Raw genomic sequence first — 22,039 nt, 5'->3', positions numbered from 1 at the left:
CTGGCGAAACGTTAGGAAGAACAACCTTCAGAACATGGCCAAAGAGCCTGAAAAACCCAGAACAACCATTATAATAATGTTAGCCAAATAGGATGAATATCTGACCAAATTAATGGAACCAACAAATCCCAACTAAATTGCACTATCTTGTTTCAGTGGGCATTTGGCACAACCAGTTTTAACTATGTAACTATGTAATTTTAGATGGTGTAAACAAATAGAAGTTGTTACTATAAAAAAGAAATAGATGCAGAGGGTGAAATGCCGTTCCTTAGTGTGGTAAGTCACAACTAGAGTAGGCCCACTGAATCAGTGGATAATTGGTGGGCAATTCCTCTATAAGTTCTGTTGTTTGAATGGTCCTACTCAAATACAAACTCACCAGGCTGTGGAACTGATGAAGCCACTTAGCTTGAAAGCCCTGTTAGGGTTGATATAAGTCAGTTTTGATTTGACAGCACATAAGAACAAAATGCTTATATTAAATTATTGATATTCCACCAACTGTCACTCCTTCTTCAACTGAACGTAGTCCATACATTTCCATACATGTTCATCATATAGACTGAACAGAAAGGAAGATAAAATGCACCTTTTTCTGACACCTTTGCCAATATGAAACCATTTTACCTCTCCATATTCTGTCCTAACAATAGCTTCTGGTTGACAATACAGGTTATGCATCAGGACAATTAAGTACTGAGACACACCCATTTATTTCAGAACAATCCATAGCTGTTCATGATCCATACAGTCAAAGGCTTTGCTGTAGTCTATAAAGCACTGACTGCTCTTTTTCTCTAATCCTTTAGTGTACACCAAAGGTTATTTGCAATATAATCCTGACTACCTCTTCTTTTTCAGAATCTAGCTTGAACAATGGGCATTTCTTGCTCCAGATAAGGTAAGTCATTGAGCTACCTAGTAGTTGAGTAATCTTAGAACTGCTGAGCTGGAAGGATCTCTGTGGATCATTGAGTCCAGCCCCTATCAAGGAGGCACATTGGAGAATCAAACTCCCAACTTATTATTGCACTCCTTGGCATCTTCTTCCTTGGGAACTGAAATGTATATTAAAAGCTTCTCTCAGCCACTGTTCTGTTTCCCATATTTGTTAGTATGTTCTTGTTAGGATTTTGACAGATATAGTCTCTGTGGCTTGAAACAGTTCTATTGGTATCGTATTAATCCCTGATGATTTATTTATTTCCAGTGCATTCGGAGCAGCTTTCACTTCACTTTTTAGAATTGCAAGTTTTTCATCATAGGATTTCTCTTCAAAGGAATCTGTTATCCTTTTACCTCTTCTATATAGGACTTCAATATACTGCTTCCACATTCTTTTTACTTGCTCCTGGTCAAATACTTCTCTCTTTGTCTGTCAGCATTCCTAATCTAGTCTTAAATTTCCCTTTGATTTCTTGGATATACTGGAAGAGATTTCTTGATATGAATAGCCAACCAAATTTGGCACCATCTAGATGTACTGGCCTATAACTCCTATTATTACCAGAAGCATTGCCTCACTTACTTGCAGTTATGAATATTGTAGTCCAACACATCTGATGGCCACTAAATTGAGGAAGACTGGGCTAGGCTCTCTTCAGGACTTATGTCTTAACACTAGTATCTACTAATGACCCTGTACTTTAATTTAGCAATATTTATGAAACATTTCATGGTTTCCCCAAAGAACCAAAACTTGGGACATTTATTTTTCGCCACAATATATCAAGCCAACTTTGCTTTCTTGCCCTGGCAGCTCTTTTTTTCCCTGTAACATCTTGGCTGGACTATCTGGCTATGAAACCAGAGGTTGGGATTTTGATTCCACACCATGCCTCCTGAGATAAAAGCCAGCCTGTGTAGCCTTGGGCTTGCTGTACACAGTCCCATAACACCCTGCCCCAAAAGGGTATAATGAGTCCACATCTGAAAATGTTATACCTAGAAAACCTTGGAAAGGGTCACCCTAAGTGTGGAAATGGTCACCCTAAATGGGAATCAACTTAATGGCATGTAAGGTAAAGGTAAAGGTTGCCCTTGACAATTTGTCCAGTCGTGTCCGACTATAGGGGGCGGTGCTCATCTCCGTTTCCAACCCATAGAGCTAGCATTTTGTCTGAAGACAATCCTCCGTGGTCACGTGGTCAGCACAGCTAGACACGGAACGCTGTTTACCTTCCCACCGTGGTGGTACCTATTTATCTATTCGCATTTTGCATTTTGCATGCTTCCGAACCACTAGGTTGGCGGGAGCTGGGACAAGCGATGGGGCCTCATTCCATCAAGTGGATTTGATCTTACGACTGACCTTGCAGCACAGAGGCTTCTGTGGTTTAACCCACAGCGCCACCACATCCCTAATAGCATGTAGTTATTAATTATTGTACAGTAAAGATATCTAGAGACCTTGAATTATTGTTGTATGAAGTCCTGAAATTTTGCACGTTTGTAACCTTTTGGTTGGCCTAACAAAGTATTTTTCTTAAGGACAATGTAGTTACCTTGGTCTTTTGTGTAACTAAAAGAAAAAAATACTAGATTGATATGGGCAGAAACTTCCTGTCTCTGTAATACAGAAGCAAAGAGACAAAGAAAACTGAAATGTTTCCCTGTGGTAATAAGCAATTTCCTGGATTCTTTCATATTATAAAAGAAGGGGAAATGCTTGTGAACCCTTCTGACTCTTTTGAGAGGCAGAGGCATCACACTGTGCTTTATCACTATAACATAATTCAGTGTCATATGCCCTGGGGAAATGACTTCTGTGTGGATACTGGAAGGACAACTTGTCTCTCTTCACTGAAGATTTTAGTGATTTATAACTGTTCTCCAAGCATCAGCAAGGAAAGAGAAGCTCACCATGACTGGCCTGTTCTATTATTTCCCTACCTCCATTATGGAGCATAGTATAGATGCAAACTTGACAGCCTCTTATTAGTTTTAATGGGAGTCAAGGTCAAGCTAAATATGACAGCAGCAGCTCTATGTGTTTAACAGCAAACAAAGTGCGTGGGTGAGGAGTGCTGAACTGACTCTGTGATCACAGGAGCTCACTTCCCGGCAGCTTATCTCCTCAAGCACTTTTCCTCCAGACAAAATAACTGAAGGTCAAAACATATGTTTAGGCATATCACCTGCAATTGCAATATTTTCCTTCCAGCTTTGTGCCAAAGCTGTCAAATGGGCAAAAGAAGCCTATGTTTACCTCCACATAACCAATCACAAAATAAAAGCAAACTAATTTGTAGGATGAGGAGCAGAGCAAGCTCTTATGAGGGTATACAGATGTCTTTAACCTTTTAAAGGAACATTGGCTTCAATGATGAGATAACATAATCACTTGGTGTAAGACTGAGCCGACAGCTGACCAGTGAGATGGTTCAATGGTGAAGCTGCTAAGGGCTCAGAGCTTGCCCAGAGCTGACAGGCATGGGCAAGGGAGTCAGCTGAGGGAGTCAGGGAGTTGAAGACCAAAAATATATATATAATGTTTCCAAGATCTGAGAGAGCACAGCATCAATGAGAGGCAGTGGTGGCAGAGGAAGGTGTCATGGCAATACTATGCAAGTGCATAGTTGCCGAGTGGATGGTCACTGTAATTAAGGTGTCAGTAGCCATGAATTGAGGTGGTGTCCATTACTGGGGAGAGAAACTGAGCCAGATGGAGGACTCCAGACCACCCTCCCTGCTCTTTTCATCTGATTGGTTCCACCAATCAGGTTTCCGTCTGATGGACTGCTACTACTCTATTCAGTTTGGCCTTCAGACAGTCTTAGGAAAAGAAACCATTGTATATGGGCCATCTATGTAGTTTGATATTGTCAGCAGCAGCTATCCAGGCTTTCAGGTGTGACTCTTTCCTAGGCCTACCTGGAGAGGCTGGGGATTGAAATCTAGGCATTCTGCATGCAAAGAATGTGTTCTATCCCTATTTCTCTGAGTGATGAAAATGTATATACTCCATACATTTTGGGCTAAAGCAGGAATGGAAATGACTCAGCCTCTGGATGTTGTTGGACTACAAATCCCACCATCCCTGGCCACCTGTGTGTGAAAGACACAGGCATTCATCATCTGTGTTTTAAAGTCCTTATTATCCCTCAGTGTGAAGGCTTTACACATAGTACAGTACGGGGATCACACCTGCACCCTTTACTCCTTGTGGTGCTGAAATGAACACCTAATCCTGGTTATGCATGCATACATCTTACCCAGGTGAACTCCCTTTTGCAGCAGGTTAATTGGTATATATAATAATAGGAATCATATGCTGTCAAGTCAGTTCTGACTTATGGTAGCCCTTTTCAGGATTTCTTAAGTACAGAACACTCAGAAGTGGTTTCTTCTTCTGGGGATTCCCTGAGACTGTGCAACTTGCCCAAGGCCACATAGGATGGTTCTTCTCTCAGGAGGCACAGTGAGGAATCAAACTTCAACTATGCATCCAGATTTCTAAACCATTTAGTAGAAAACTGCACTTCGTAGTTGTATCCAGGGGATATGAATATGAAGCATGCCAGCACAGGTGTCCCAGCAGTCCTTTCCTGCCGCCGCCACCAGCCCTGTCCACTCTGTGTGGCATGTGTATCCACCAACATCCGTGTCATGCTGGTTGCGACAGTAGTTCTGCTGGTGCTTCCCCACCTCTTCCAGCAAGGAGGTAGGAGGATGATTCTCCCCACTCCGCAGTTGAACGGTTGACTGGGGAGAGGTGGAGAAGTACCAGTGGGGCTACTGTCATGATTGGTGTGATGCAGATGCTGATATACATGCGTGCTGCACAGAACCAGTAAGTGGACCAGGCTGGTTCTTGGGAACGGGGATGGATTGTCGCAACACCTGTGCTGGTGCACTTCATATTCGTACCCCCTGGATATGAATATGAAGTGCACATCTTTACCACTGAGTTATCCAGCTAGCCAATATTAGAAGTTATACTTATTATTTATTTATTACATTTCTGTCCCACTCATGTAGTAACAGAGCACTACTCTGGATGGCTAACAGCAATAAAGAAATAATAATGATAATGACCAATCTACAACACAAACCCACAAATAACTAACTCCTAAGGCAACACAAAACAGAACTCATAAAGCACATAGATTGAACACCACCCCCATATATCCTCTTCCTCCTCATTATCTATACCACCGCAACTACTGTTACTACAGCTATGCCATCATATGGAACACCAAAGTATAAAGTGTCCTTGATCAACATAATGCCAATAATTTACACTGAATATAAGAAATTGCATGGGAAAGTTGTCATAGCAATGATGGATCAGGTTCTGAGAGCTCTGCTCATTACATTTGCTTTTCTCAGTAATGCATTAGAGTTGCCTCCTGGAGAGAAGGCAGCCTGCTGCTAGATGGTGCAATGAGAGCATGCAGTTACTGTGGCCCAATCCGATCTGACACATTGTGTCATTCACTGGAAAATAAAATACACAAATAGAAGATATGCAAAGGATATTCTTTAAATATAGGGAAAACATGCATGGTTTGTCAGAAGTTACTGAGCAACGAACAAATACACAATAAAAATTCTCGGCCTGAAGGTTTCAATCATGCGGGCACTTCAAAATTAGTAGCAACAAGATAACAGTCATATTGCCTCACACTGCACATCCAGACCACTGCTTTAGCGTGCATGCCAAGTGTCCGTTTTGTAGGTTTCAAGGGCTCTGACAGATAGAGACACACATTCTCTTGTACTAGTTGTACTCTTATTTGAATTTCCTGAATCTTCACCCCAAATATCAAGCTAAAAGAAAAGGAAAAAAAATGAAGACGACAAAACCATTCTGGTCCCTTAAAGTCTAACTGCTACACATTTTAATGTGAGCTTTCCTGGCTCAAGTCCTCTTCCTCAGTTTTGGCATTCTTCCTTCTTTATTCTCCTTTTGTTTTGGTTTGATATGCTAGCAAAGACCAATTCAGGGACCTCTTATTAAACGTCAGCCCAAAGGCTCTCATGGTGAGCTACACAGAAATTAAAAGCAGGACATGAAGGAGGAGGGCCCTGCCCTCAGGCTTATTAATTTAAAGCACATGACACAAAGACAAAGGGAGGCCAATAGGAAAGGGCAACTGCCCTCCCTTCTTTTGACTCCCCATCTGGTCTCTCATTTTAGCTCCTCACTTTTCTTTCTTGACTTCTTAGGAATTGTTTTTATAAGGCCAGTCTTTCACACCGCCTACTCAAGTTTCTGATGAACAAAATGTGCATTTTTGGGCCCTGATTCCCTCCCCTCTCCAAGTTCAGGAGAGAGCCCCTGTGCACTTTTGAATTATTTGGTTTAGTTTTAAAATATTGTTGAAATCGCATGCAGTTTTTTTTTTAAAGACAGAAATGAACTTCACATTGCTTTCAGTTTTATTTGGAGGCACTGATGCTGCCTCAGTCAGGTAAATGGACCCTGGACCCTTGCAGCTTGCCCACTCCTGACATGAGGAAATAACTGGTTGTGGGTGCACAGAAGCAAACAAAATATAAGCACATTTCCTGTTAATCAACCATATAAACACCAATGACAGTAAATAAATTAATGAATATCCTTTGCCAGGTAAAATTTTTTGGTTTAATCTTAATATTGCCTCTATAGTTCTTGTCTGTCTCAGCTGACACTTGACATGTAACACTTTTAAAATCACCTTTGACTCTGAACAAAAAAATAATGACAGACTGATGTGTCCAAGAGATGAGATATTCAAGGACTTGATCTCTGACCTCCTTTTACTCCTTCAAAATGCTGACTGGCCATTCCTGATTTTGCTGTTTTCACCAGAGCTCAGAATATTTGCATTGCAAAACAAACACCCTACTCCTCACTACTATAGATCTCTCTGGGTGTGTTGTGTGCCATCAAGTCAGAATCAACATCTAGTGAACCTACTGGGACTTTCTAGGTAAGTGAAGTATTTCAGGTTTGGTTTTGTCTTTGCCACCTTCTTACCTCATCATCACGGTTACTTTCTTTACAGAAAGCAACCCCTTTCATTACTAATACATTACCCTTTATCATCACTAGTGTGGCCTTTGGACAAAAATACATGAAAACACTCACTGGTTCCCTCAAATGGTCACTTATATTTATTGCTTGTTAAAAACAGTGTGACAAATCTCGAGCCTTTTATATACGGAGAAAGGTGGCATGTATTACTACATAAGTAAAGAATTAAAAATAAATAAACACATTACAAGGTAAAGCTTCCAATCAGATGTTCTTCCCAAATGCCTTGAACTATAATTCCCTACCTGAAGTCTGAGGAAGTGGATTTGTCCACAAAAGCTCACATTAAAATACAGCAGTTGGTATTTAAGATGCCACACCATTTTTTTCTTTCTTTTTCTTTTTTCTTTTACTCGGCTTGATATCCCCACCCCATACAATCCTAGTAGAGATAGGATGAGAACTGTAGTTCAATAGATAGGCATTTCTTATAAGCATTAATCCAGTGAACAAATTAAACCAGCATAATAAAATATCTGCCCATTGAACTCTGTCCACTTAACACCTCCTTGAATACATCCAACAGGATGAGCACCTGGAATTAAAAAATTATGTCCATGTTCAGTTGGATGCCAGGTTGGCTGGAAGCCAACAGGAAGTCCTCCTAAATACAGCTTCCATGTTCAGAGGCAGCATACCTCAGACTACCAGGTAGTTTGCAAAAAGCAGGGTGGACTTGCTTATTGACTCTCCTAATGCACCACTGCCTCTCAGACGTACACACCAGAGACTGAACTTGAATATTTTGCTGATTCCATGAATCCCAAAGATGACTTCTAAATTCAACCCTACCAACCACTTCTGTCATGACCATTTATCTAAGAAATCAAAGCTGGAATTAACATGTGGCATATGGCAATCCATTTAAACCAAGACATATTGCTTGCACATGCATTAGCAGCCCAGTGCACTGCCTGCCTATGCCACACATCCTAAGTTCTCGTTCTCTTTCTGTTTTTTGCACCCTCTCTCTCTCTCTCTCTCATGTATGCCTACCTGCTTTATCTCATGTGTGGCTGCTCTCACCCTCTCCCTGCCCTTGCATGTACCCACTCTATCTTGCTCACACTCACACCTGCCCACGCGCACAACTTTTTTTAATTCATATGTCTGCCTGTGTATCTGCCCTCTCTCATACACATGCGAGGGCCAGCCAACATGAATTCTGTCTCTTGCATAGGCACCCAACTGCTCTCATTCTTACTTTCTCTCTCTCACACACACACACAGGTGCACCTACGTATACACTCTCTCATGCACCAACCTCTGTGTCTGTCACATGAGCTTTCTCTTGCATGCACCCCCACACATGCATGCACATACAGACATGCACACGCACACCTGCCCTGTTGCATGTATGTGTAAGCACTCCCTCACACTCTTGCTTCTACCTATCTTGTTGTTTTCTCAAAAGCACACCAGCCTACGTACTCTCTCACACACATATGCATACACACTCTCTTGTTTCTTCCATCCCCCTTTCTTGTACATGCACACATTCTCACTCTCTCCCTTCTTGCCAACTCTCTTTCTATCACTGCTTTTCTCCCATCTTCATTTCCATGTTTCTAGATGTTTCTACAATACCTCCTCCATGAAGAAAGAACAATACTGGAAGCATCGATACAAAATGAGCCACCTACATGAATCTTCCTCTGTTCCTTCCACTGGTTTTCACCTATCATTTCCCGAAAACGTGTGTGTGTGTGTGTGTGTGTGTGTGTGTGTGTGTGTGTGTGTGTGTGTGTGTGTGTGTGTGTGTGTGTGTGTGTCTGTGTCTGTGTCTGTGTCTGTGTCTGTGTCTGTGTCTGTGTGTGTGTGTGTGTGTGTGTGTGTGTGTGTGTGTGAGAGAGAGAGAGAGAGAGAGAGAGTCAGAATTGATGTATAGCAACCCTAAAATGGCTTTCAAGGTAAGTGAGATATTTAAGGAGTGCCTCTACCAGTTCCACATCACCAGTGATTTTCCATGGTTGAGCAGGGATTCAAACCCAGACCTCCTAAATCCTAGTCCATCCTTCTATCCATTGGGTATGACTGTACGTTCTGAATTGATGGCACATAACAACAATGAACAGCATCCCTACCGGCATTATGGTTGAGTGCTTTTATGTTAGTTTAAGAGTTGAATGCAAAATATATCAGAGTGAATGAATTTGCTGAATATGAAATAGATACTTTCTGGTTGTTTGGTCCTTGCATCACTTTGGGTTGTCTGGCGACCATATGCAGTGACCTTAATCTCTCACCAAAGTAGCTGTACCCATCCAAAGAAGCATGGAGTAATTGAACAGAGTGACTCATTGTCTTTTTTTCTTTCTTTCTCCTGAGACAGAAATGACTTTGGAATAAATTAGATGAACTGTTTTTGAAAGATACGGAGAAAAGTATTATAAGGGTTAAATCCAATCATCCATGGCAGTTGCCACCAAAGGTTCTCTGCTGCCACAACCAGCTATTGCCATCTGAATTGCCCAAATGCTCGTTGTCATCTGTGGGAGCTGGTCCGGGGGATGGGGGAAGGGAACATGCAGCACCTGTGGTGCCACACCAACAAAACCTCCAAATCAAGGCTCGTTCTCATTTCTACTCCATACACATTGGTGACATAATTCATGCACAGGTATTGAGTAGACATGGGGACAAATAAAAAAAACAGATTGCGATATTCGTCAGAAATCGATGATTCATTAAATATTCACCCCTTCATATTTGTGGGTTCCAGAGACTCCAACAAATATGAATGGATGAATATTTCCCCATTTTTATTTGTCCTCCATACGGAGAGAGAGAAGGCTAGCATACCCTCTCTTCCTATGGCTTTCCCATTCTGCCTATGGGCCTGCCAATCAGCTGATTGGTGGGCCGATAGGCAGACACCCACACCCACAGCTACCCACACCCACAGCTTTCCCCTGCCCCCTTCTTCTCCCTACCTTAGCCGCTGCCACCATCCAGCGCTGCTGCCACCACTGCCATGGTCTCCAACTGGCCTCCACAGCCACAGCCTGCAGTAAGGGACACTAGCTGCCCTTTGCAAAGATGGCAACTATGGCTTCATTTAGGGTAGGGAAGCTGCAGCCTCCCTCTCTGCAAAAGGGCAGCCTAGATTCCCTTAGCGTGCCTTAAGGGAATCCAGGCTGCCCTTTGCAAAGATGGAGGCTGCAGCTTCCCTATCTTAAATGAAGCTGCAGCCACCGTCTTTGCAAAGGGCAGCCAGTGTCCTTTTATATAGGCCGTGGCTGTGAATGCCAGCTGGAGACAGTGGCAGCGGCGATTACAGTGGGGGGCGTTGGCAGGGGGCAGTGTCAGCATGGGGGGACGCAGGGGCATTGGCATGGCAGGGAGGAGGCAGCGTGGCAGGGGGGTAAGGGTGTTTTTTATAACCCCCGCCCACGAATCAATGAATAAATTTGTGCTTCGTGTGTTCATAGGGGGAGCTTCGTGCTTTGTCAACTTTTGAAATCACAAAGCAGGATGATACTTTCATCTCTAGTATTAAGTTGTATTTAGTAGTACAATTGGGCAACAAGTGCATGCCTCATACTGCCTTAGTAGTTAGTGGCAATTTGCTGCCATGACACAATTTAACTTGTACTCATATAAATCACCAGCAGGTGTGTGGCCATTGTTCCCTTGCCCTACCTGGAATTATGAAGGAACAAGATAGATGATCTGCCACTGAATAATCAGCCCATTATCCACAAATTAGGAACTGCCAGGGTGAAAACCAGGACTTCCTGTTCTTTGTGTGGCTGGCCTGTATAACACGTTTTCAGAACTGTAGCAAGAAAATCTTCCAGAAGTATTATTAAACTTCAGATTAGCCTCCTCTGACTATTGTCATCTTGTCCGGACAAATGAGGACTTTCATTGTCCATCGATTACATCAATGAATTCGCGAAGGCTTTCACAGCCGGGATCTCTGAAGATGCCAGCCACAGAGACTGGTGAAACGTTAGGAAGAACAACCTTCTGAACACGGCCAAAGAGTCCGAAAAACTCACAACAACGATTACATCAATCTCTGTTGTTATAAATTTCTATTTGAAAAGAAGGAGGAGAAAAAGAATTGTGTAGTTGAGAAAGCATCCTAAGAAAACTGATAGACAGTGTCACATACTTACAGATTGATATGTCCCATTCATCTAATTCAAGGTGGGCAAGATCTGAGGCCTTGAGAGTCAAGCGTGCCTTTGCTAGCTATTAGCATGTTCTACCTAATACCTGTGCATTAATTAGCAGCTATTCACAACAGTGGTTTAACACAATTTAATAAAAATCACCAGTCAATCACAGCCAAAAATAGGGACTAGACAAACCAGTGGTACAATTCAGCATAGCATAGATTCAGAGGTTTCTTTGTTCTACACTTAAGGAATTAGACCTTGATAGAGTCATATATGAACTGATCTGATTTGCACACTGACACACACACCAGATTAATATCTGCATTGACAGTTATATCTGCTGTTTTTTTTTGGGGGGGGGTTGTTTGTTTGCTCTTTCTGTTTATCACATTTCTCTCACCACAAAAAATATCTATCAAAATGCTTTTCAAAACAGGCATGCTGGAAGAAAACATAATTAGAAACACATATTTAAATGTACAGTATGCTTCCTTTATTTGCATCACTTCCCTTCTTAAGACAAATTACAGGTTAATGGGGAAACAGGATAGGAATGGACCCGGGGATTTTATTCTTGTTGCTTCTCTCCTGTTGGAGACTGGATGTTATCATCATGGCTCTGCTGCCTCTAGATGTTGCAACTCTAAACAGACAATGTTTAGAAACCGGGTTCTAAAGTTCATTAGCCAGTAAGTTGTTCACCTTCCTGCACCTCTTTTCTCTTTTTTTACTTTACCCTGAACAATCCACTATTGCTATCTGCATTTTCTGTTACTTTCATTTCTGTCCTAAGAAACCCACAATGACATAGATCATAAACGGATGGATTTTCCACTCTTGTCTGACGGTTCACTTCCACTGACACCAGCCGCCTGTGCCAGGAAAATCTGTCCAGTTAGTAACTGTGAGAATGTGGTGCAGCAAGGTACCTCTTGCCTTCCTTGCTGCTTCCTCAAGGGTACAGAAAAGGGCGGAACTTCCCTTCCCCCTTTCCATTGGCCAATCCTCATTAAATCCTTTCATGGGATTCCTGCTGTAAATAGTCATCTGCTTTGCAGTTGATGCTGAGTACAAAATTGCCTTCTAGTGGCCAAGCACAAAACGATTTTTCTCTTTAAGGAACTCAGTTAGGCACACATGACTCAAATAAAAGCTACTGTACTAAACAGTTTTCAAGGGCACATCATTTTGACAGACTTAATGCATGGTTGTTATATAAAATACAGTAAAGTGAGGCATACCAAAGGAGTCACAGCATTCTGTTACTGTGAGCAATCTATGTTTGATTTTTCTGCCTCTGTAGTGGAGTTGATGTCTTTACTCAGCTATTGCTTTATCTTTATATTGAATCAATTTGATAGAAAAGTTATTTGAAAAGGAGGAAACAGGGGCTATTCTGCTGCTATTTTGGCACCATTACTATAGAACAATGGCAGACTGCTCATTGCCACCCCTGCACTGCAAATTCTTCTCAAATGCATCTTTATAAAGAGAGAGCCTTGATAATTTGTATGTAAAGCAGTCTGATATTAGAAGTCTCTAATGCTTCCCTCTCTCTAGTATATATACAGTAATCTGGTGAAAAATGTAATAGCAGTTGCTCTTGACAAGTAACACACACACACACACACACACACACACACACACACACCCTGTTTCAGCTTGAGAATAATAATATTACAATACACTGAAAATGCAGCGGTGAGACTGATTTTGGGGATCTTCAGATACAATCATATCTCCCCAGTCCTGGCTCATCTGCACTGGCTGCCTGTATGCTTCTGTGCCACATTCAAGGTGTTAATGTTGACACAGAAAGCCTTTAATGGTTTGGAGCACCTCGCCCTGAGATCTACCACCCATACATCTGCCAAGCTTTGAGGCAGCCACCCCAAAGGAGGTCCGGAAGTCTATGACTAAGAATCGACCTTCTTAGTGATAACTGCCTCCTTATGGAAGTGTGCCTGGACCCTTCCCTCTTCATATTCTGAAGGCAAATAAAAATATTGCTATTTAAAGCAGCCATTCTCAACTTTTTTTTTTTTTGGCAATGGCCATTAGCACAATATGAAAGAAATATAGGCCAAAGCTGGATTGACTAAATCACATAATGTATCTTTTAAGGTGGTATGTGAAGAATTGTTTCCAGTCTGTGGCCCCCTTCAAATATCCTAAGGCCCCACAAGGGGCCATATGGCCCCTGTTGAGAATGGCTGATTAAGAGAAGCTTGTCAGCATCTTCTCCCCTCATAGTTGTTGCTAGTTACATGGAACTTTGATTTTCTTTGGGCTCCATCATTACAATCCTGGGCTTTTTTTTATCGGGTTGTTTCTAGATTATTTAGGGTGGGTGGAATGGAGGGTTGGGTTCTTGTGTTTGTGTTTCATGTATGCAAACAATACAGAGTAGTGACTTGATACTAGACAGGTGATGTAAAAATTTAATAAAACAAAACAAAACAGTTACATGTGTGTCAATGCGTCTGTTAACTTCTGTCAAACAGTCTCTACAAGAAGCTCTAGGCGCTTATTGAATTGGAAGGAACTGACTCAGTAATCCAAAAACACATTGGAACACACATCCTGACATAGATACCATGTGACCTCAAAGCACAACAGGAATGCGATTAAAAGTTGCGTAACAACAGGGGAATATTTTGCTTGTGTGACCACAGCCTCAGTGAGTTTTATGGCTCAGTGGGGACATTAATCTAGATCTCCTTAAGCTGCAGTTCATTACTCTAGGCATTGACTCCCTTTTGTAGTGGCCGGAGACAGAAAATTTCCATCTGTCTTTATCTTATACATCTACTTGATTTACAAAGACATTCCTGTAGCACCTTTCAGCCCTAATAAGTGCCCTTTGGGTGGTACAAAAGCAAGTACTGTACTTAATAATCAAATTCAATGTGAACTATATTTAACCTTATTCCAGAACAATATTTTAGTTCTCTTGCAATATGTTTACTACTCACTCCACTCCACACTGATAAGCACACAATGTGTTCTGTTATACCCTGTTTCCCTGAAAATAACCCCTAACCTGAAAATAAGCCCTAGTATGATTTTTCAGGATGCTCGTAATATAAGCCCTACCCCCAAAATAAGCCCTAGTTAAGTGAAAGCCCACCCTCCACCATTGTGCAGCAACCAGAAGAAGATGACATGACTGTATTTGAATAAATATAGATTGTACATGAAAAAGATAAAGCATCCCCTGAAAATAAGCCCTAATGTGTTTTTGGAGCAAAAATTAATATAAGACCCTGTCTTATTTTCGGGGAAATGCAGTATATTATGTGTACAACTTGCCACACCCAGGTATCAGTGTTCTATTATTTCAGCTTTACTATTGCAAGAACTGCTCTAAGTTTCTTTTTTTTCTCAGAGTAGTTTGATTGACCTGGAAGACTTGATGGCAATGAAAAGTACATAGTTTCCCTTATCAGCTGTTAAAGTACTGATGTGATGTGATAAAATACTATGGTTAGGTTAAGATTCTGGATACTCAATATATATATATTTTGCAGACCACATTTATCCTTACTCTCTGAATTGAGAATGTTTTTTCTCAGTGGATATTTTTTATCTAGGTTACAACTCTCATAGTGCCCATTTGACAGAGAAGTCTCAACATTCATAACATGAATGAAGCATACTAACCTATATAGTCAAGCTAAGTGAAAGGACACTGAGCATGAGAAATGTCCCATAGCACTCCACACTGATCTATACTTACTGGATCAATGGTAAAGCAAGCTATTATCCACTTAGAGCAAATGACAGAGCTAAGCAATTCTATTGCCACCCAATAATAAATTACAGTATAAGGAATGCTGTCCACTCCTGAAGGTAACAGAGTTTGTTCATGCATATGGGATGAAGGTGGTTAGTCACAGTACCAAAGATGCACCGGGATACTAAGGTTTGAGTTCCCATGCCATGTAGGAATAGGGTTCTGACATGAAATTCCAGAATGACAATTCAGCAGCTCTAAACTACACTAGTTCCATCATTTTTCAAAGTGTGGGATTATCTTGCAGAATGGCAGATAAGTACTATTAAGGCTGTCACAGCTTAAGGAAAACCATCAAAATAAGATATTGAACTGTTTATGCTCTTTGTTCCAAATCACAGTGGAATTGGATGCACAGGTTTGAGCTGGTCTGTTTGTTTGTTTTTTTTCATTTTTATACTGCCCATTTTTATCTAGCTGAGGGCCACTCTGGGAAGTTAGTATGATGCTGTGATTAGATTTAGAATGGGAAGACACAGAACTCAACCATAAAGCTGTTTCTTAGTTTTTAAATACATCTTACATGGTAGTTGTAAAGATATACCAGCCAACCAATCAACCAACCAAGCCATTTGATTTTTATTCTGCCACAGAACAGCGTTCTCTACTATACTTCCCTGTAGTGCACAAGAGCTCTTTAGCAGGGTTTTCTAAACAAATTTCAAATCCTAGGTTTCCAGAGGATGGAGCTAGGAGAACTAAAGTGATATTAAGCTGCTGTAACTCTAGATACGAAAAACCTGATTGAAACCAGGCCATGGTCTCAGTTATACTTATTTAAGAAGAAGTGCCTGGAGACTACATTAACTTTTTTTTTTGGACTGCAACTCCCAAAATCCACCAAACAGCATAAAATGGACAATCCTGCTCAGAATATTGATTGATGGATTGATTATTGCAACTCCCAAAATGCCCAGCCCAGAGACCTTTCAGGGTGGGCATTCTGGGACATGTAATAGACAAATGTAAGCATCTCATTTCTGAAATATATGGCATTTACTCCATAGTACCAGGATTTGGGTTTTTTTTGTCAGTCTGAACCTGTTGAGAAAATTTCAGCCCTGCATGTGCTAACATTGAAAGGCAGCAGGAGAGAAGGCATATGGTTTTTGCTACTAATTTGATTGGTAGAGTTTGTCCTGCCCATCCCCTTCTTCCTTCTTATTTTTGAATTCCTTTGTTGTTTGTCTCCTCTTCCTCAACCACCTTTAGAGAACCAAGAAGGGACTCCTCCTCCACACTAGAAACTCTGTTTTGTCTCTTTTTCTTCTAATTATAACTATGGCTGCTAACTGTGACTAAATGTTTGTTTTCTTGAAATGCATCTAGACTGAGTGATAACGTTTTACTACAAAAAGGGCTGGACTGTGTGTCTCAAGGGAGGGTTGGTGAGACTGGGGTAAATCTCTCCATGCTTTTGTCTTTTTTGCCTTGTGAACTAAGTTCAGATTCAAAACAGAATGGAGGAATAATTAATTTGGTCTTCTGTTGCATGGATACTTCAGTCTTACTAACTTCAGTCATTTTTATCTAAATTTATCACCACTTCTCTATGAAATACTGTGATATCTTCTGAATATTTTGGACTACAGCTGTCATAACTCTTTCCATTGGCTATGCTGGCTGGAGTTTGTGAGAGTTGTTGTTAAAACCATCAGGAAGATGCCATTTTGTTGACCTGAGTCCAACATAATGTAAGCAGGTTACAACAATTGATAAGGAAGGAGGCAAACTATGAAAAAAATGCTTAAAATATTATAAGAGTGAGTATAAAATGGAATCCAGGCTATGGAGGGATTTTTGAGCAAGCAAAACAAAATGCATATGGCTTGGGGGAAAAACTTTGGTTTAAGCATAATCCTTCATTTTAAGAACCATAAAATCAAAAGCTGCTTTTATTCAATGACAATAATGTTGACTAAGCTGAAAACTGATTACAGTACAGATTTGAGAAACATTATATGAATGTCTGCCACCACAATCCCATTAGAATTTCATCTCATCTCAGGATGCATAATTCTGAACTTCTTACTAGCGCAGAGATTTCGTTATTCACAAGGGAGAATTGCAGTGGCTAGAGCTAGTAGAACAGACTGTCTTTTTATCTGGCCAAAGGCTCCTCAACATTTATGGGGTCAACGCCTATGGAAGAGCCATTCTCAAATTCAATGCTCTGTGACTGCCATTCAAATAGTCTTCATTCAGAAAGACTGGCAGTACTCAAAAAAGGATGAAAAGAACTGTCCTCCTTCTAAACAAAGATGGTAAAAACTTGTTCAAAAATTAATGCAAGACACAGATTATTGGCACTATCAGCCTGCACCAATAAAAGGCACACAAATTTCAGTTAACACGAGTGAGCTGACAATTATAGACGAGATAGCTACCATTATGGTTGCAAATGAAATTAAAAACAAACCTACTCTTTTCCTGTTTTTCAGAAGTTACTAGATACTTTTAGTTACTTTATAATCCTCAGTGTTTGTAAGCTTTAAAGAAGACTACAGCATCCAGAATCCCACAGTCAGTGTGCCTGGGGGCGGGGGGAACTGTTTCTGGGAGCAGTAATTTAAAATACGTACTTTTCCAAGGTGTTTAAAATCTGGTGGTATAAGCCTGTGGTACAGAACCTCATTGACCTCATCATCAGCTCAATATCTACAACAGAGTACGAGGAAGTGTGAGAAAGCAAAGCATAAGCCAGCCTAACTTTTCGCCAGTCTCTGTGGCTGGCATCTTCAGAGGACAGGAGTTCAGAGTACAGACAGAGTTTTGACTCCTGTCCTCTGAAGATGCCAGTCACAGAGACTGGCAAAACATTAGGAAGAAAAACCTTAAGAAAACAGCCAAACAACCTGGAAAACCCACAATGATCATCGGATCCTGGCTGTGAAAGCCTTCGAGAATATATAAGCCAGCTCTTGAACCATGCCATATTCCTGTAACCCTGTTATACCTTATTATTACTAGTTAGTTGCAGTTTAAAATTTCTATAGCAATAGTAGATGTTGGCACGTAAGTGCTCCTTCCAGCAAGAAGGTTTGGACAGCTAATCCTTCTGCTAGTTTGAATTCAGAGTTACAGCTGTTAATTTTGTGTGTGCGCGCTTCACACACTTGCAGAAGTTTTAAAAGGCTTTCAGTTGATGTTAAACTCTCAAAGACTATTACCCGATCAGAATTATATAAGTGTGCTCAGCATAATGAATTCCGACCAAAAACAAGAAAAACCCAAACAAAAATAAGAACAAAACACACTGTGGAGAAATCTATGTCCTGGACATCAGAAAAAGTATCAAAATATGTCACATTACTGTACAGGAAAACAAAATTAATGGTTCATTTTAAAATATGGCTATAAATAAGAAATTGGATGAATTTCTTGGTTAAATGGAAATATTAATTCCAAACAGTGTGGATCATTGAATCAATGGGACATACCTGAAAGCATGACTTGACAAATCCCATTCATGCAATGGATTTCCTTTATTTGAAATTAACCATTGGCTTTAGCTCTCTGTCTCCTTGTGCATTTGTGTGCATGTCTCTCCTTCTATCTAGATTCTTTGTGGCAAGGCCAGAAGCACAGTACAATGTAGTCTATTTACAGCTGTTGATGTGCGAGTTATAGTGAGCCATAATTCTCCAGTTATAACAACTTGTATGTATTTTTCTTTTGGTCTTCCAAAAATATTGCAGCTTTTGAATACTCCAGTGTTCTAGCTGTTCTGACAGTCATAGGAAAAGCAACGTTTTGAAGGTGATAACCATTTAGATATTTGTTCAAGAGTAACAGCACCAAGGTATAGTGTTGAAAATGTGACAGTTACAGCAATAAAACACGTAAAATAGCATGATATCACAGGCTTTCAGCAAAACTAACTGCCATCAATTTTCTTCAAGAACTGTCTCCTTACAGGAAGCTCATTAATGTTTAATACATATCTGTGGGTAATATTTGCATAATTCAGATGCTGAATGAGATATAAATGACACCAAACCTTCTGTTATATGCAGTGCTGCCTTTTATAAGCACATGAGGCTCCTGTTTCTTGCATCATTTGAAAAAATCTACACAGTCATACAGCAGCTTTCTTCAAATATCTGAGAGCCAAAGGTTGCCCCTCCCCTCCAATTGAAATTTGTAGAACCCTTCACACACCTTCAAGAAAGTTTGCTTTTAATGCTATATAAAGTTGTGTTTACAAATGCAACAAAATTAGAATGCATCAGAATATACTGATGGAGCAGTGCAGTGGCAGAATGGACTGCACCACTTTAGACTATGGATACGCAGTACTACTGTTGTAGCCTGTTCACATGTCAAAAGAGCTTCTTGCAAATAGGAAAGTGGGGCATTAGACATACAACCCTCTGCTCCCAATGTCCTTAGAGTATGTTTGCTGGGAGTGCTTAACACAAGGGAACAGCCAGAATCTGAGTGGTGTGCCTGCAAGATTTACGTGATTTGCCATGGCTAACTGACGAGGTGCCAGAGTGCATTTCAGCCATGTGTCTGGTCGCACACCCAACTATGCAAGTGACATGCAGCCTGGCATATAATCAATTGGCCACAATTAGCCATAACACGTTACGTCAACCTTATATGAACACCAACAGGATTCTGGCCAAAGTTTTAAAGTGTGATTCTCCTCCCACTATTTGATATGGCAGTGTACTACTTCAGTTTTCCACTTCATTCTTCTACACATTCAGAGTGTGCTTAAGAGGAATAAATAAATAAATAAAGAGTAAGGGAGACCCATCCTCAGAGGAGTTCCTGAAAGACTCACTGGATCAGCATTTGCAGATGACAAGTGTGGGAGTTGATGGCCTAGGTCCAGATAGGGTGCTGCTATGCCAATGCAACTAAAATTTCTTCCCCTTGCTCTCCTCCTGTAGTCCACTATACTATCAGAAAATTTGATCTGAGGGTATTCCCAGAAATCTAAGCCAATTTTTGGGGGGGAGGAATTATATGGAGAACTGCAGCAAGAAGGAGAGATTGCTATTTGCCACTAGGGAGAGCAGTCCTGGGCTGATCCAACCACATTCACTACAGAGACTTGATAGAGTTGCCTGACCTGATCAGGGGCTGGCTGGAAAGACATAGAGAAATAATACAGAGGGGCAACAAAAAAAACCATTTTTGTCAGTTAGTACTTTGGGCTCACGGCTATCTTTCATTCACTTCCAAGGGTATTGCAACAGTTTTGCCCTGTTTGGAGGTTTTGGTCTCACCGGAATCTGTTCTCCAATGAATGTATTTATCTGATAATGCCTGAAATTTTTTTTGCAGATGATTACAAAATTTGCAGTCCAAAGTAAAAAGTTTTCCATGCATTGATGACTGAATATCTTCGTTGATCAGATGCAACTGAAGATATTCCTAGATCACAAATATTGGTGAAACTCATAAACTCATGTTTGCCGGGGGCTAGTGCTTATGATGTGGTCATAAGGTAAGCAGACGCAACACAGTATTCTGATAACTCCATCACACCTGCTGCACTTTCATAGGGTTACTTATTACAGTATTGCATTTACTTGGAGGGAAGGAATTCTAGCTTTCTGTTCGTGCCTGCAGCAAGGCAAGGTAAAATACCATATCCACTATATTTGGTAAATATCATTTCCCCCAAGGATTGAAGGGTGTCAGCATAGATTCCAAGACTGATCCCTGGTTCAAGTGAAAGCCTGCACCATACTCACATACAGACTCTTGTGAAGAAAGGGACAGCCATGAGTTCAGGCTACATTCCTCATTAATTTCATGTGATTATCTTTTAATGACTTGTGTGGCCCATTTAAAAAAAAACCATTTTCATGAGTATGCATCCTTTTGTGTGTGTGTGTGTGTGTGCGCGCACACACACACACACCTGTGCATGTGCATGAGTACATGCGTGCACATTGTCATACATGCAATTCCCTGTTGAGCTGCTCCATACATGTTCCAGAACTGACAGTGTCTAAATGTGCTCATGGAATATGTACTACCTTTGGGGGTCCCGCCAGAGATCAGATCAGGGTGATAGAAGGCACCTTGTCCTGATGCTGTAGAGTGAGACACCATGCCCTGTCTTCCTAATCCAGGACTCCCATGAAAAGTATCCTATGCCAAATTAATACTCAGATTTGATTCAATTCTAATTTTTCAAATGTCTGAACATGAACTCCGATTTATTGGAGGATATAATGCTATTATTAACAACTGTCCTTGCAAAGCCAGCAAAATTCTACCTTGGTTCTCCTGCCTGCCAAACCACAAGTCATTTTTTTATTGTTCTTTATGTCTAAGGATTTCAGGAACCTTATTAATATTCATAAAGGCGTTCATAATAGGATAGAGGCAATAGATTTATATAATAATTAAATCAATTTTAACTGCAGGTATTAATTTGGACCAGGTCTCATTAGTTGCAAACAATTTGTTCTTTTACATTAACTGTTCTCATGTAGCTACTTCCCATAAAGTTGTGCACTTTATTTTCCCCCAAAGGGCTTTTTCCTATATAACTTTGGAGATGCAAGTAATATGGCAGAAAAGGGGAAAGAGGTAGAAATGAATGTTGAGGTATGTATTTAATACATTGACAGGTATAATAACGTTAAGCATAAATTGAGAAGTATAATAAAGCTACAATTTTCTTATTTTAAAACAGAAGAGCAAAAAGTTGATGTTGGCCCCATGGCATGCCCTCCAATGAGCACACACCCTAATACACACACACCCTGGCCCTAGGGCCATAAGCTGCCCCTGACAGAGTGTGTTGCCTAAGCAAAGGAAGCATTGGCTAACAAGGTAACCATTCACTTGCCACATATTAAATACTATGAGCTCTATGGAAAGAGCAGGTATTAATCAGATCATTAAATGTGTGACTTCTTCAAAACTTGCATTTGTCTCATACACCTTCATTTGTCTCATACACCAGCAAGTAGTCTCTCTCTGTCTCCAAATAATGAAAGGAAGTATGGTTTAGGCATTGTTTTCTTCATTCCATCTAGGTGCAATGAAATAGCAGACAGACAGCCAATATCAGTGTCTCTTGTTGTAAACAAAGCTTCTGCCTACTTCTTTATTTCATAC

General features: G+C 40.7%; 1 protein-coding gene and 1 long non-coding RNA gene across 4 annotated transcripts in view; one reads left to right on the top strand and one right to left on the bottom strand.

The window, feature by feature from the left end:
* Positions 1 to 22,039, bottom strand: part of CLVS1 (clavesin 1) — an 85,074-nt gene that overhangs the window by 26,198 nt on the left and 36,837 nt on the right. The window lies entirely within an intron of this gene.
* Positions 1 to 22,039, top strand: part of LOC110088970 (uncharacterized) — a 57,128-nt gene that overhangs the window by 7,722 nt on the left and 27,367 nt on the right. For both annotated transcript variants that reach the window (XR_012086892.2, XR_012086895.2), the window contains exon 4: positions 865 to 904. This is a non-coding gene — a long non-coding RNA (uncharacterized LOC110088970). The remainder of the gene's footprint in view (positions 1 to 864; positions 905 to 22,039) is intronic.

This window comes from Pogona vitticeps, chromosome 4 (genome assembly GCF_051106095.1).
Source record: "Pogona vitticeps strain Pit_001003342236 chromosome 4, PviZW2.1, whole genome shotgun sequence".
NCBI lineage: Eukaryota > Metazoa > Chordata > Lepidosauria > Squamata > Agamidae > Pogona > Pogona vitticeps.
This window is presented reverse-complemented; position numbering and strand designations above follow the sequence as displayed.